General features: G+C 45.8%; 1 long non-coding RNA gene across 1 annotated transcript in view; it reads right to left on the reverse strand.

The window, feature by feature from the left end:
- Positions 1 to 8,646: 8,646 nt before the first annotated feature.
- LOC129463028 (uncharacterized) overlaps positions 8,647 to 13,909 on the reverse strand; it is a 42,908-nt gene continuing 37,645 nt past the window's right edge. Inside the window, exons 3-4 of the long non-coding RNA XR_008650993.2 lie at positions 11,957 to 12,107; positions 8,647 to 9,588 (exon numbers count right to left, since the gene is read on the reverse strand). This is a non-coding gene — a long non-coding RNA (uncharacterized lncRNA). The remainder of the gene's footprint in view (positions 9,589 to 11,956; positions 12,108 to 13,909) is intronic.

Genomic DNA, 13,909 nt, shown 5'->3' on the forward strand with positions numbered 1-13,909 from the left:
GGGGCTGGGCAATAAAAGCCCATTTTAGTCAAAGAAGAACTGGGTGCAGAGAGAACTATGCTTCGCTTCCCTGGGTGTGAACCAGAGGCTCTGCAAGCATATAAGAGAAGCCCCCATCTGGCAAGGACTGGGTGAGAGGCCAAGGAAGTCAGTGTCTCAGAAGCCCTCCCAATACCCAGCAGGGGGAAGAAAAAGCAGCCAAGCGTGCCCAAGCATGCTCAAGCACTACAGGCTTACAGAGTGAAAGGAACCTGGGAATATGTGGGCCTGGTGACGCGAGGCCATGGTGGATTTGGGCACAAGTGGTAGATGCCAGCGCATGACTAAGAGGACAAGATGTGCCAAGTTTTGGCTGAGTCAATGCCAATGGAAGGCAGAGAATAGTGTGAGCCAGAAACTCCCTCTTACCAGCGCCTAGGTGCTGCAGTGCCCTCTGTCTCTGCACAGGAACTGCGACAGCCTTCAGGGAGAAGATGACCTAGGAGGAGGGAAAGATCCAGAAATTGACTATTGATTCAAGGAGTCGTGAGTTTTAAAGCAAAAGTTATCTTGAATTGATAGGTTCAGTTTTGTGGAAATAAATCGTCACATTTTATTTTTACCCCTGAGATACTGAACTATGGTGGTTATATAAATTTCATATCCACTATACAACTTTTAGTTTCTGCAGACTGGATTTCAGTAGTAGAATAAAATCTGTTGAGGAGGGACTTAGAGAATTAAATAAATATGACGTAACTATAGTGAGGCAGGAAGAAATTGAGGCATAGGCCAGGCACGGTGGCTCACACCTGTAATCCCAGAACTTTGAGAGGCTGAGGCAAGAAAATGGTTTGAACCCAGGAGGCGGAGATTGCAGTGAGCTGAGATCATGCCACTGCACTCCAGTCTGGGTGACAGAGCGAGACTCTGTCTGAAAAAAATAAATTAAAAAAAAAAAGAAAGAAAGAAAGAAATTGAGGCTTAAAGAAACCAAAGGCTTTGCTTCTCATAAAAGTGAATTAATGGCAGACAAATGTGGACAATTTTATCATTTCCAGGCCTCACTGTTTCTAAACTTAAACAAATACTTTGAGGGGATTCTGGAATAATCCTCCTGAGACCACAGCCCTACTCACAGAGCTCTTCTAGGTCGTGGAAGCTGACCTGAGAAGGGGGAGCACTTCAGCGTGGCCACCTCTCTCCAGAGTAAAGTCATTGCCACACATGAAGTGCCCAGAGCACAGAGGCTGGCTGGGTTTCCTGCTGTTGCCTGGTGACGCCCTGTCTCAAACAGAATGTGCAGCCCCTCGGGAGGTCAGGCATCCTGCAGCTGGTCTGGGAAGACCCCTGGTCCAGTGGGAAGAGATGGTTGTGGCTTTTATTTTAGGAGATGGGGTCTTGCTATGTTGCCCAGGCTGGTCTTAAACATCTATCCTTGCTTGGCTTTTAAATATCCCTTGTTTATGGACTAAAATGTTCTCTAACGAAAGGTAGATACTGCTTCGAAGATGCACTCCATTTTAGTTCTGGCATTGGAGGAGTTTGGAGTGTTTTCTGTGTACAACCCTCCCTGTACCTCTAGCACAAACAGACAATGAGACCCTCTCTCCTATCCCTCACCAGCTCTAGGGAACCCAGAGGAGTGGAAGCAGGCCACTTCTCCTCTGAGGAGAGCCTCCTCCAAACCATGCAGTCTTTGGGCATCAGCTGCTGCCCCTGCTGTGTGGGCCAAGGGGACCCCATCTTGTAATGGCCTCTGGCTGTAGAGTCCAGGCAGATCTCGCCTTCCATCCCAGCCTTCTCTGAATTTGCCGGCCAGCCATCATCATCTTCTTCTCTCCTTTGAAATGGAGGCTCAGGAACTTTGACTCTTTGCCCTTATCATTTGTAGGGGCCTGTCACAGAGCTGGCTCCAGGGTGTTCTGTCCAGGCCCCTTGGCCACCGTTGCTCCGCTGCTCTGGTACCATGGGGGACATGAAGCTTCACTAGGGCTCACAGTCACTCCAGAACTCCCCTTGGGAAGGGAGACCCTAGTCTTTCCACCCTGGGAGCCCTCCATGTTGACCTGAGGCATCTATTCTACAGCCTGTTCCCCCAGCACTCAGCTAGGGTAGGAAGCAGGGACCCCAAACCTGCGTCCATGTTCTCATCCTCTGATTTGATACAGCTCACAAGGCAAGGAAGGTTTTTACATTTTTAAATGGCTGAAAAGAATAATAACAGTTTGAGACACATGAAAATTATATAAAATTCAAATTTCTGCACCTGTAAATTTTACTGGAACATAGTCATACTCATTCCTTCACATATTGTCTATGACTGCTTTTGTGCGACCATAGCACAGTGCAGTACTTGCAGTGGAGACTATGGGGCCCACAAAACCTGAAATATTTACTGTTCAGCCCTTTGCAATGAAGGTTTGTGGACCAACCCCTGGTCTAGGCTGAACTCTCCCTCTCCTGATAGCTGTGTATAGTCAAAGCTACTAGTGCTCCCAGAATGGTGGGGAAAAGCAGATGAGACAACTTCTGCCACCAGCCCAGCAGCTGCCAGAGTAGGGGCCGCGGCTTTTATCATTGTTCTTAGTACCAGTACATATTCCTCTGATGGTAAATAATTTTCAGTAACTCCAAGTTCAAAAGTTATCTTCATAACCTTGTATATCTTTGGAAGAAAAGGTTGCTACTTCCTTGTAATAAGTTACTTTTTTACAGTGTTTTAAAAGAACGAATTGATGAAATAACTTCCAAGCAGGAAAATTCTGCTTCCAAGCAGGAAGATTCTCAAACCAGTTCTGGTTAATTTTTAGCTCAATCAGACAATTAGAACTGAGAGGTGACAGCGTGCTGGCAGTCACTTGTTCACAGAAATCCTTAATTTTGGTGTAATCCGATCTATCAATTTGCCTCGTGGCTTGCACTTTCGAAGTCTTATTTAAGGATTTCTTTACCCCTTCCAGGTTGCAATACTTTTCTCCTGTTAACTTTATGATCTTATCTTTTACCCGTTGGGTCTCTTGTCTGTTGGAAATCTCCTTTGTATGTGGGTTTAGATATGGATCTCACAGTCCTCACAGCCCTCGCTTGCTCGGCGCCTCCTCTGCCTGGGCTCCCACTTCGGGGGCACTTGAGGAGCACTTCAGCCCGCCGCTGCACTGTGGGAGCCCCTTGCTGGGCTGGCCAAGGCGGGAGCTGGCTCCCTCAGCTTGTGGGGAGGTATGAAGGGAGAGGCGCGGGCGGGAACCGGGGCTGCGCATGGTGCTTGCAGGCCAGCGCGAGTTCCCGGTGGGCGTGGGCTCGATGGACCGCGCACTTGGAGCGGACCGCGCACTCGGAGCGGACGGCTGGCCCCACAGCCCCGGGCAGTGAGGGGCTTAGTACCTGGGCCAGCAGCTGCTGTGCTCAATCTCTGGCCGGGCCTTAGCTGCCTTCCTGCAGGGCAGGGCTGGGGACCTGCAGCTCGCCATGCCTGAGCCTCGTCTCCCTCCCCCGTGGGCTCCTGTGCGGCCCGAGCCTGCCCGAGGAGCGCAGCCCCCTGCTCCACTGGCGCCCAGTCCCATCGACCACCCAAGGGCTGAGGAGTGCAGGCGCACCGCCCGGGACTGGAAGGCAGCTCCACGTGCAGCCCAGGTGTGGGATCCAGTGGGTGAAGCCAGCTGGGCTCCTGAGTCTGGTGGGGACTTGGAGAACTTTTATGTTTAGCTAAGGGATTGTAAATACACCAATGGGCACTCTGTATCTAGCTCAAGGTTTGTAAACACACCAATCAGCACCCTGTGTCTAGCTCAGGGTTTGTGAATGCACCAATCCACACTCTGTATCTAGCTACTCTGGTGGGGACTTGGAGAACCTTTGTGTTGACACTCTGTATCTAGCTAATCTAGTGGGGACATGGAGAACCTTTGTGTCTAGCTCAGGGATTGTAAACGCACCAATCAACACCCTGTCATAAGAGACCACTCTCCTCTCTGTAAAATGGACCAATCAGCAGGATATGAGTGGGGCCAGATAAGAGAATAAAGGCTGGCTGCTGGAGCCAGTGGTGGCAACCCACTCGGTCCCCTTCCACACTGTGGAAGCTTTGTTCTTTCGCTCTTTGCAATGAATCTTGCTGCTGCTCACTCCTTGGGTCCACACTGCCTTTATGAGCTGTAACACTCACCGGGAAGGTCTGCAGCTTCACTCCTGAAGCCAGCGAGACCACGAGCCCACCAGGAGGAACGAACAACTCCAGACGCGCCGCCTTAAGAGCCGTAACACTCACCATGAAGGTCTGCAGCTTCACTCCTGAGCTGGGAAGACCACGAACCCCACCAGAAGGAAGAAACTCCGAACACATCCGAACATCAGAAGGAACAAACTCCAGACGCGCCACCTTAAGAGCTGTAACACTCACCGCCAGGGTCCGTGGCTTCATTCTTGAAGTCAGTGAGACCAAGAACCCACCAATTCCGGACACAGAACCACAAACTCAGGTATTAAAAACACTGAGGATGGCCGGGTGTGGTGGCTCACGCCTGTAATCCCAGCACTTTGGGAGGCTGAGGCAGGCAGATCACGAGGTCAGGAGATCGAGAGACCATCCTGGCTGACACAGTGAAACCCCCTCTGTACTAAAAATACAAAAAAATTAGCTGGGCTGGTGGCGGGCGCCTGTAGTCCCAGCTGAGGCAGGAGAATGGCGTGAACCTGGGAGGCAGAGCTTGCAGTGAGCCGAGATTGCACCACTGCACTCCAGCCTAGGTGACAGAGCCAGACTCTATCTCAAAAAACAAACAAACAAACAAAAACACTGAGGACTATCCATATATTAAAATAATTTTGAGTGTGTGTGTGTGTGTGTGTGCTGATCAGTTCAAACAGGATTGAGAATAGGAGTAGAGAGTTTATCCTCTTGAGGGAGATTTTGAATCTGGTTATAGATTTGTATTGTTTAAAATTTGCAGTCTATCTCTAAACTCACAGACTGGGTGGGGGGGGACGCTAGGAATGTAGCCATCTTTTGTTCAACTTTGAGAAAGCCAAACTGAAGACTTTATAATGTAACAGTAAGTGTATGAACTTGTCTGTTCCTTTGGGCTTTCAAAAATTCATTTATTCAACATTTATTTACTGAGAACTCATCACTTACCCTTACGATGCATTATATTAGAGGCAAAAAGCTACAAAGATGTATGCCACCATCTCTGCACACAGAATCCAGTAAAGTGGGTGGGTTTTCTTGGTTGTAAGGAGCAGACTCAGCTAGGTTAGCTCAGGAGGGAGATAAATGTGGAACATTAATGGAGTTGGTCTTCCACGGAAGGCAGGAAGAGGCATTGGAAGGAATAGGCCTCACTGCTCTGGGACTGAGGAGCTGCTCTGGCTCCAGGAGACTCCAGGGTTCTGTGGCAGGAGTTAGGGGGCCGTGTCCACTGGCCTAGCTCAGTCTCCCCTGAGCTGCTTCTTTCCCTTGGCCTGAAACTCTTCTCTCCACCATCACTACAGCTTGCTCATAGTTTCAATATTTTGCAACTGGGGCTTCTTACAACCTATTGTAGCTCCAATTCTTATCTTTTCATTTCAAAGCATCCTACCAAGTCTTTTTTTTTTTCTTGACCTTTCTTTGGTTAAATTTCCAAGGAAGAAATGGCTTTTAACCCAGCTTTTATGTGTGCGTCAGGTTATGAGAAAAGTTGTTGACCAACCTATCAATTGGCTGTCTTTTTGTTAGGTGTCAACCATGAACCAATCTGCTCTAGGGACACGTTCATACAGGACAAAGTATCCTCACTTAGAGCTGCTCCTTTGGGCTGTCCCTAGCAGGCTTAGTGGGAATGACAGACAATGTGAATAACTTGTTTACCATGGAAATAAATACCTATAAAATTAGCTCTATGCTATGATAATACTATGAGTCAAAGTCCATGGGCCAACATAACTGCCCAGATGGTAGGGAAAGAAAATAAACCATAGCCAGGTAGGATTAGAGCTGGGGGAATTAGGCTTAGCTGAGGATTAGGGCTTGCTCTTCCATGGGTAGCCAGGAGGGCAACACCCAGGGGAGTCAGCAGCTTCAGGCTGAGTATTGTATCCAAGGGGTTTCCTGGCAGTCAGCCATCAGGAAGGCATTGTAAGAATTAAAGAAAGAGGAGAGAAACACGAAGGGTGGCTCAACAGTTAACAGGTTTATTTTAAACCTGGGAGGGACTTCTGACCGAGTTAGGTCAGAAGCCGCACTCTCTTGCAGACTAAGAGTTTTTAAAGATTCAGGGTGGGAGAGTTTATCAGAGGCTTGGACTGCTTCTGTGTCTCTTTGTTGTGCTTATCTGGGAGGGAGAGTTGTGTGTCTGTTCCCATACATCCTTCTGCAGCTGCAGGCATATCCCCCCAATCTGCCTTTAGCCTCCCTGTCTTAGTGCACCTGAAAGGAAAAGAATGTGATTATTAAGGCCCACTGTTTTACTGGGGCCCATTGTATGAGGGTGAAGTTTGGCAGTTACCCAAGAGACTTTCCTCCCACTTCCCTCTTTGCCTGTCTTATCTGAATTTTACTGTCTGCTCTTTCTGGCTGCTTGTAATGAGAAGACAAGTGATTTTCTTGAAATGCATGAGGCTAGACAGGGAGCTGGAACTTAAAGTGGCAGTGTTTGTCCGAGATGATGGTGCTTCTGTCCTGTCAAGCATAGTTTAGGGTGATGAATTCCCTGAGAGCCAGTGATTGGTTGTACCGTACGGAGGGTAAGTTCCAGTCTGACAAGGAAGAGCAACCAAAGTTAGGCAGGATCTCCAAGTTGCCTGAAACTCGGAGAAAACAACTAATCCCAGTGGGAAACTGGAGGGCTAAGCAGACACCAAAAATAGAGGCTCTGTCTTATAGAATGTGCATATTGTGTGGTGCATGTATGTGCATGTGTGTGTGTAGGGGAAAATACTGATACAACTCTGAGGACACATATCAGTCACAATAACACAAAAGATTCCTAGTGGTGCAAATAACTTGAGACCTTCACCTACAACATGGCTAAGAGGCTACAGAAGACAGAAACTCAGATGAGTGAGTGAGGATTCAAGGCAATTATCACAGACGACTCTTCAGCTGATCTTAACATATGTGTTTATCAGAAACAAAGGGAGGGAGGTGAGGAACCTCGGTCAGTAGAATCAAAATGTTCTGGCTCATCTGATATCTTCCCCCTTGGGCCTGAAATCATCTACATAGCTAAGGAGGTTGTAAGAGAACCCAGAAGGTAAATTACTACCAGTTACATGCCACAGACTGAGGTCCACGCAGGGAAGCCAGCTAGTAGACTGAATCTCCCCTGAGAGTTGGTAAGAACATGCAAAGAAAAGAACCCTGCAGGGCTAAGTAACCCTCTTCTTCATTTTCAAGGAGCAGGGCGTCATGGGCCTTTTTTGTCACTTTTCAAAAGTCTGAGCTGCTTCTGTTGCTTCCATTTGTTCACCATGAAAAAATTTACTTAGGTGGTCACCCCAAGTGCTTTAACTGTCTTTATCTGGAGTCAACAGCAGAAGCTTGGCTAATTAACAAAATGATAAAAGTCATAATGATAAATAATAAAAATGGCTTCTCATTGGTAAAATTAGTGGTCAGTTAATTAACATGAAGGAAGTGAGAAATGGGCTTTTACAATTGAACCTAATGGTGTTCAATAGGGGGAACTGGGGAACTGGGGTAAGCATTAGGGACAGTCTCTACTCTTAGGTAAGCTGGGTGTAAGATTTTGGCCAGCCCTTCACTTGTCACCTTTCTAAATGGTGTAAGAAATATGATTCTGACCTTGTCCTGTGTTCAGCTGTGAATTCAGACAATTTGGTTACCTGGTGCAATTAAAATCTGGTCTTTAGAACACTGCCCTGTCACTCTTTAAGAGGCCCTTTCATGTAGAGTGTGGACAAAGCACTGAAAAGGTCAGAGGGCTGGAAATTTGCCAAGCTTACAGAACCAGCTGCATGAATGATTTTGGATCTTCTTACTGATAAATATGTATGTGTGCCAGCATTTGGGCTGAGATCTGCTTTCATTATAATATGATAGGAAGTAGGGTTATGAGGAGATGAGGCTAATCAGATCCCACTACTTCTTGGCCAGGCTTGGGAACCTTAATGATGCAGAAAAGGGATTTCTATAGAGTCCAGGCAGCATTATTCATTTGTCCCCTTGGCATGTTTCTCACATAACTTCTATATGTCAGGCATGTGCTCCTGTGTACCACACTGAGGGTACAGTGTTGCATAGGGCAGATGTGCTCTGTTCCCTCAAACAGCTTACAGACCAGGAGAAAAGTGATCAAGCAAGTAATTACGACCAGCGGTGAGTAATATGGCAGGGAAATGCAGAGAAGTGGGGACACAGAGCAAGCACAATACCCATGGGTGGGAGGTTGACACAGTGCCTCCTTTCTGCTGAAAAAACTCAAGTGCTAGAACTTATCCATACACCACTGGACAAATGCCTGAAGGCCACCGGTAGGCCTGACCCTATTATAGAATTTACAGCTCAAGGACATTTTGAAGTCCTATGGTCATCCTCTTCCCATCAGCTTGGGGTCACGTGGACACCTGGTCCCCTCCTATTTTTATTCCAGAGGGCACTGAGGTTCAAATACACACGCTGCGGTTGGCAGATTTTATCCCTAGAGACCAAAGCATGAAGAGGCTCCGTGACTTGCCCAAGGGCATTTATTGAGTCAACAGTAGAAATGCGAAGAAAATTCCGTCACCTGACACTGGGGCCAGCTCCCCTTCCCTTGACACATCATCTAAGGGGGAAAATAATCTTCTGAAGTATCAAATAACTCTGGTCTTTTGATGAGTGAGCAAGCTGGTAAGCAAATAATGAGAAAAGTGAGTGTTGAATTTCCCTTGACATAACCCTTTTGGAAAATGCAGTGGCAGATGCAAGAAGAATGTGACTTATATTATAATGAAAGCAAAAATATTTTCAAATAGATTCAGTGGGCTAATAAACAGAAGGGCTGGCTATGAGTGTCAGCCTAAAGGAGAGCAGAGAAAAATTTCCTAGAGTTCTCAGCCAGGCAAGATGACTGCTTACAATACACAGCTTTCATATAGGGAGTGAGTGTCCTTTTTCATTCTCTTAGTTATGGAAGGGAAAGGGAAAGGCACTCTTCAAACACAGATCACTTAAGAGTAGCCTCACTTGAGAAGCTAGTGACGTGTGCTGATAAAATGACGGGTGCTGGATCCTTGTTGAGATGAGAAAACAATGCCTTTGGGGGTAGAGGATCTGTGAATCATTCCCTCTGTGCCGAAGAAAGGGACTCAGGAGAAGCCTGGCCTGAGTGCTGTGAGTCCACTGACCCCTCAGTCACACTAAATATCTATGAGAACCATGAAGGAATGGGCTTCTACATTTCAGATTGCGAATTCTGAAAAGAATGAAGTTCCTTACAGAAGTTTATCTTTATTTTCTATTGGGTAGAATTTCTAGAAGCTTCTTTTAAAATTGTGGCTTCCTTGGCCTTAAAGAGTGATAATAACTTTTCCCTCAGCATAATTCTGCCCCACCCTAAAACAGCACTGTGTCTCGTGCTTCTTGTTTGTCGCAACGGCAGCACCTAGGATTAGGTTTCTCCAGTCTTCCTGTAATAAAACAAAACAACATTGAAATGAGTTTCTATGATGGCTACTTTTATGTGTCAATTTGACTGGGCCAAGGGTTTGCCCAGACAGCTGGTAAAACATTATTTCTGGGTGTGTCATGAGGGCGTTGAATTGGTAGCTGCATAAAGAACACCTGCCCTCACCAATGTGGGTGAGCACCATCTAATCTGTGGAGAACCCAAGTAGCGTCAAAAGGCAGAGGAAGGGTGAATGTGCTTTCTTCTTGAGCTGGGACATCTATCTTCTGGCCTCAGACATCAGACCTATGTATATATATCAGGCCTATGTGTATATCTGTCTATACATCCTATATATAGATATAAGATATAGATCTATATAGATCTATAGATCAATAGGATAGATCTATATATCTGATATCTATATATAGGATATATACATCTATATATTCTATTCCTATATATAGGGTCTAATATATAGATCTATATATCCTATTGCTTCTGTTTCTCTTGAGGGCACTAATACAGCTTCTTTAGGATCTTCCTGTTTAAAAGAGAAAAGGAGGATGGCAAGGAAAAGATTTTCCTTTGACATTTAGTTCACTTGGAGGACTCTATTTACTGAAACATTTCTATGGGCTTCGTTTTATAAAGGCAACCATATACAATCTATCCGTGTCACATAGCATCCACACCCCCGGGCAATTTAAAATTAGAAAGCTCAGATCTGGTTGGCCTCAGTGTGCTCATTTGACTCCATTTTTCTTTCCTCATCTGCAAGATATTCAAGATTATTATGTCAATAGATGGATTGTATTGGGGAAGAAGAGGAGATGTCACTAAAGTTGGACATCACTACTTTTTTCCCGGTTTTTCAAAGGTTTGTAGCATGGAAACAAATCTCTCTAGACTAAACTACACAAGAAGCCAATCCCCTTCATATGAAAAACATTCCACTTGACAGGACAAATCCTTTGATTTTTCTGCAAGGAAATTTTATGAAAGAGCCTGGAAGCTTGTTTACAGAGACTAGAGAAGAATAAGCTCCGTGGAGAGCTCTTTCCTGAGACCTGAACACCCAACTGTCTGCTGGATATCATTTTCTTAGACACCCCCAAATTCAACATGTCTAAAACAGAACCTATTGTCTCTTCTCCCTACCCCTCCAACCCTGCTCCACTGAAGTTGCTATCTCATTGATGCCACCATCTTCCACCCAGGTGTCCAAGCTAGAAACCAAGGAATCCTCCGTGAGGCCTTTCTCTCGCATCCTCTCTGCTATCCAGTTAGTTACTAAGTCCTGTTACTGCTGCTTCCTACATTTCTCCCATATTTATCCACTTCTCTTCATTTTCACTGCCTGCCCCTCCCCTGGCGGCGGCTCTGAGCATCTCTCATCTGGATCACTGCACTAGCCTCTTAATGGGGGGCCCTACCTCCTGCCTTGCCCTCCATCTGTTCCCTACATGCAAGGAGAGTGATCCTTCTAAAATGCAAATCTGAACCCGTCAGTTTTCTGCTGAAGATCCTTCCATAGCTCCCTACTGGGAATAGGTCAAACAATGCTTAGAAAGAACTTCTTTGTTTGAACTGGTTTATCTCTTCAAAGTCTTGACTAGCCACTCCTACCCTCTCCTACTCTGTCGTCGTTGAGCTGTGAAAACTTGTAGGTCCCAGATGAATCTGCCTTGCGGTCTGTCTCCTCTTGGCCTTTGCATACAGTAGCCTCACAGCATGGAACACTCTTTACTCTCACTCTTCGCCTAGAAAACTGCTACTGGCCCTTCAGATCTCAGCTTAGAAGCCTCTTCTCAACTTAGCTTACATGCTCCCATAGCACAGCCTGTATGTCCCATTTCAAAGCTCTTGCCTCACTTGGGAATGCAAATGTCTATTTACTCATTTGGCTGTATTCACTGCTAAAATATATGCTTCTTATATGACATGTTAGAAAAGGCAAAACTATAGTGATAGAAAGCAGATCAGTGGTTGCCAGTAGCTGGGGGGAGGGTAGGAGATTGACTACAAGCAGTGCAAGCAATCTTTTCAGGGTGATGTAAATATTCTCTATCTTGATCCTAGTGGTGTTTATACTATCCCGTGAATTTGTCAAAATGCATCAAACTTTACACTTAAAATGCGTGAATTTTATTGTATAGAAAGTATACCTCAATAAAGCTGGTTTTAAGAAAAATTAATATATGATCCTCTAGGGCAGGTTTATACTTAGAACCATCCCTGGCTCATAGTAAGTGCCTACAGTAGGTAATTTTTAAACCAATGAATGGATAAACAAATGAGTATTATTTCCGTTCCCCTATTGTTTTGTACAATTGGCATAAAATTATTTTTTTAAAGATACGTTTAAAAAGTGTTCATTTATGACCTACTTTGTCATCCCATCAGTGGAATCAAATTTCTTTCAGTGAAACACGTAAACGTAAGACCTGTGCATGTCTTATGGGAGAAAATGTTTCCAGGATGAACTCAGAGGAGGAGACAGCATTACAGTGGCACCAGACAGCCGCAGCTCTACTTGACCTAGGCACGAAGAGGGTGAGAAATAAATGCTTCAGGGGACTGGCTAGCAGCAGTTCTGAGGCCTGCTGCCCTGAAGCTTCTTTTCTGCAGCTCCTGGCTGATCCAGGTTCTGGATGCATCATGTCTTGAAGGCACTGACAATATCCACTTCCTGTTCCTTAGCTGCATATGTCTTCCTTCCCATGGACTAGGTAGCTCAGGAAAAACAGAATGGGAGCTCCTGCCCAGACCACCACGTGAATGCCTGGGTGCTGATGCAGAGAGACTAACTAGAGACAAGTACCTGCTTTGGCCTGAGACATCTTTGACCAGAGGCACAGGATATACTTGCTTAACGGTAACCTATACCAGGGTTAACCCTTGCCCAGCTGTTCCAGGTTAGGAGCCCTTTCTGCACTGACAGTCTCCTTCATGAACAAAAGAATATTTTGAATTGGAAAAGATTAGCTTTCTCTTTCCTTCGTTTTCAGTTGAGGAAACTGAGATCAGAAAGGGTGAGAGACTTGGCTGGACTATGATGAGATCGCTGGGGCTGGAACCTTGTTTCTGCACTTGAGGGCCAGCTGCCAGCAGCCTCCCTGCACCACTCTCGGGTGGTTTGCTCGTCCGACGCACTGCAGTGCGGGAGTGCGGGGAAGGAGAGTGTGCTCTCCTTCATAACCCAGCAGGGATTAACGCAGGCTACTTAGCTGATTTTAGAAAGTACTTGGTGAATCAATAGAATGAATTTCAGAATTCACATTTTCTCTCAGATTTTACTATTGAACAAATGAAAAGAACAAAAAGTAAAAACAAATGGACTGATTTTTTAAAGATCACACAAGTCATCATCATTCCCTACTAATTGATGGACTCCCTTGGAAGGTGACGGCTTCTCCCCCACCTGTCTAAGCATACATAAAACACATCAAGTCCTCCGTGTGGCTCAGCACCACCTCTTTTCCTCTCGCACACCTGGTGGAGACTGTTGAATGAATAAACAGACAACCTCATTTGTAAGTAGGTGGCTTGGAATCCAGAATGCATTTTCCAAAGGAAACGACGTCATAGGAGGGCTTGGGTTTCCTGGGCCTGCCCACAAAGCCTAATTAATCTATCACACCACTGAAAGGCTATATATTTTCAGTAGGAAATAAGGGGAAAAAGAAGTACAGTTACCATAATCATCATAAAATAAACATAAAAACCTGAACAAGAAATGCTTGCCTAGGGCAGACCTTATCCCCACTACCCAGCTCCACTCAGAAGAAAGAGCAGAGCCTGTCTCTCTCTCTCTTAAATGAGTGCTCATGCCTCAAAATTAGTGCCTTCATTTACTAATAGCCGAATCTCTCTCTGACAGCTGCTCAGATTAACCAGGCATATATTACTTTCATCTTTAATAAACAGGCACTCTAGAGTCGGTGGCTGGTCTCCATGGCAACCAGATGAAGTTTTTCCGCTGATGTTGGGGGCAAAAAGGCAGAAGGAATAGACGCTAAGATGGCAGGGGAAGGCACGTATGGATTATAATGTACTGTCCTCCATTTCTTTACTGGTCCCAGGCTACCTCCCAGCAAGAATGGAGAGTGGCTGTTTCTACCTTCTACTGCACACAGAGGAAAAGGGGTCCTGATCAGTGCTATCAGTACGATGGGAAAGGGCTGGGTTACAGAGCTTAGCGCACACCAAGGCCTGCACTGCCAAGGAGCTACATGCAATTGCATCCAACTGAATTTTCATTTCCTGTGTGTGCCTGGCCCTGTGCTTCATGCTGCGGAGGTGGTTTACAGTAAGAGCATGTAGACTAAGTGAGGAGAGGT

This window comes from Symphalangus syndactylus, chromosome 2, assembly GCF_028878055.3.
Source record: "Symphalangus syndactylus isolate Jambi chromosome 2, NHGRI_mSymSyn1-v2.1_pri, whole genome shotgun sequence".
Taxonomy (NCBI): Eukaryota; Metazoa; Chordata; class Mammalia; order Primates; family Hylobatidae; genus Symphalangus; species Symphalangus syndactylus.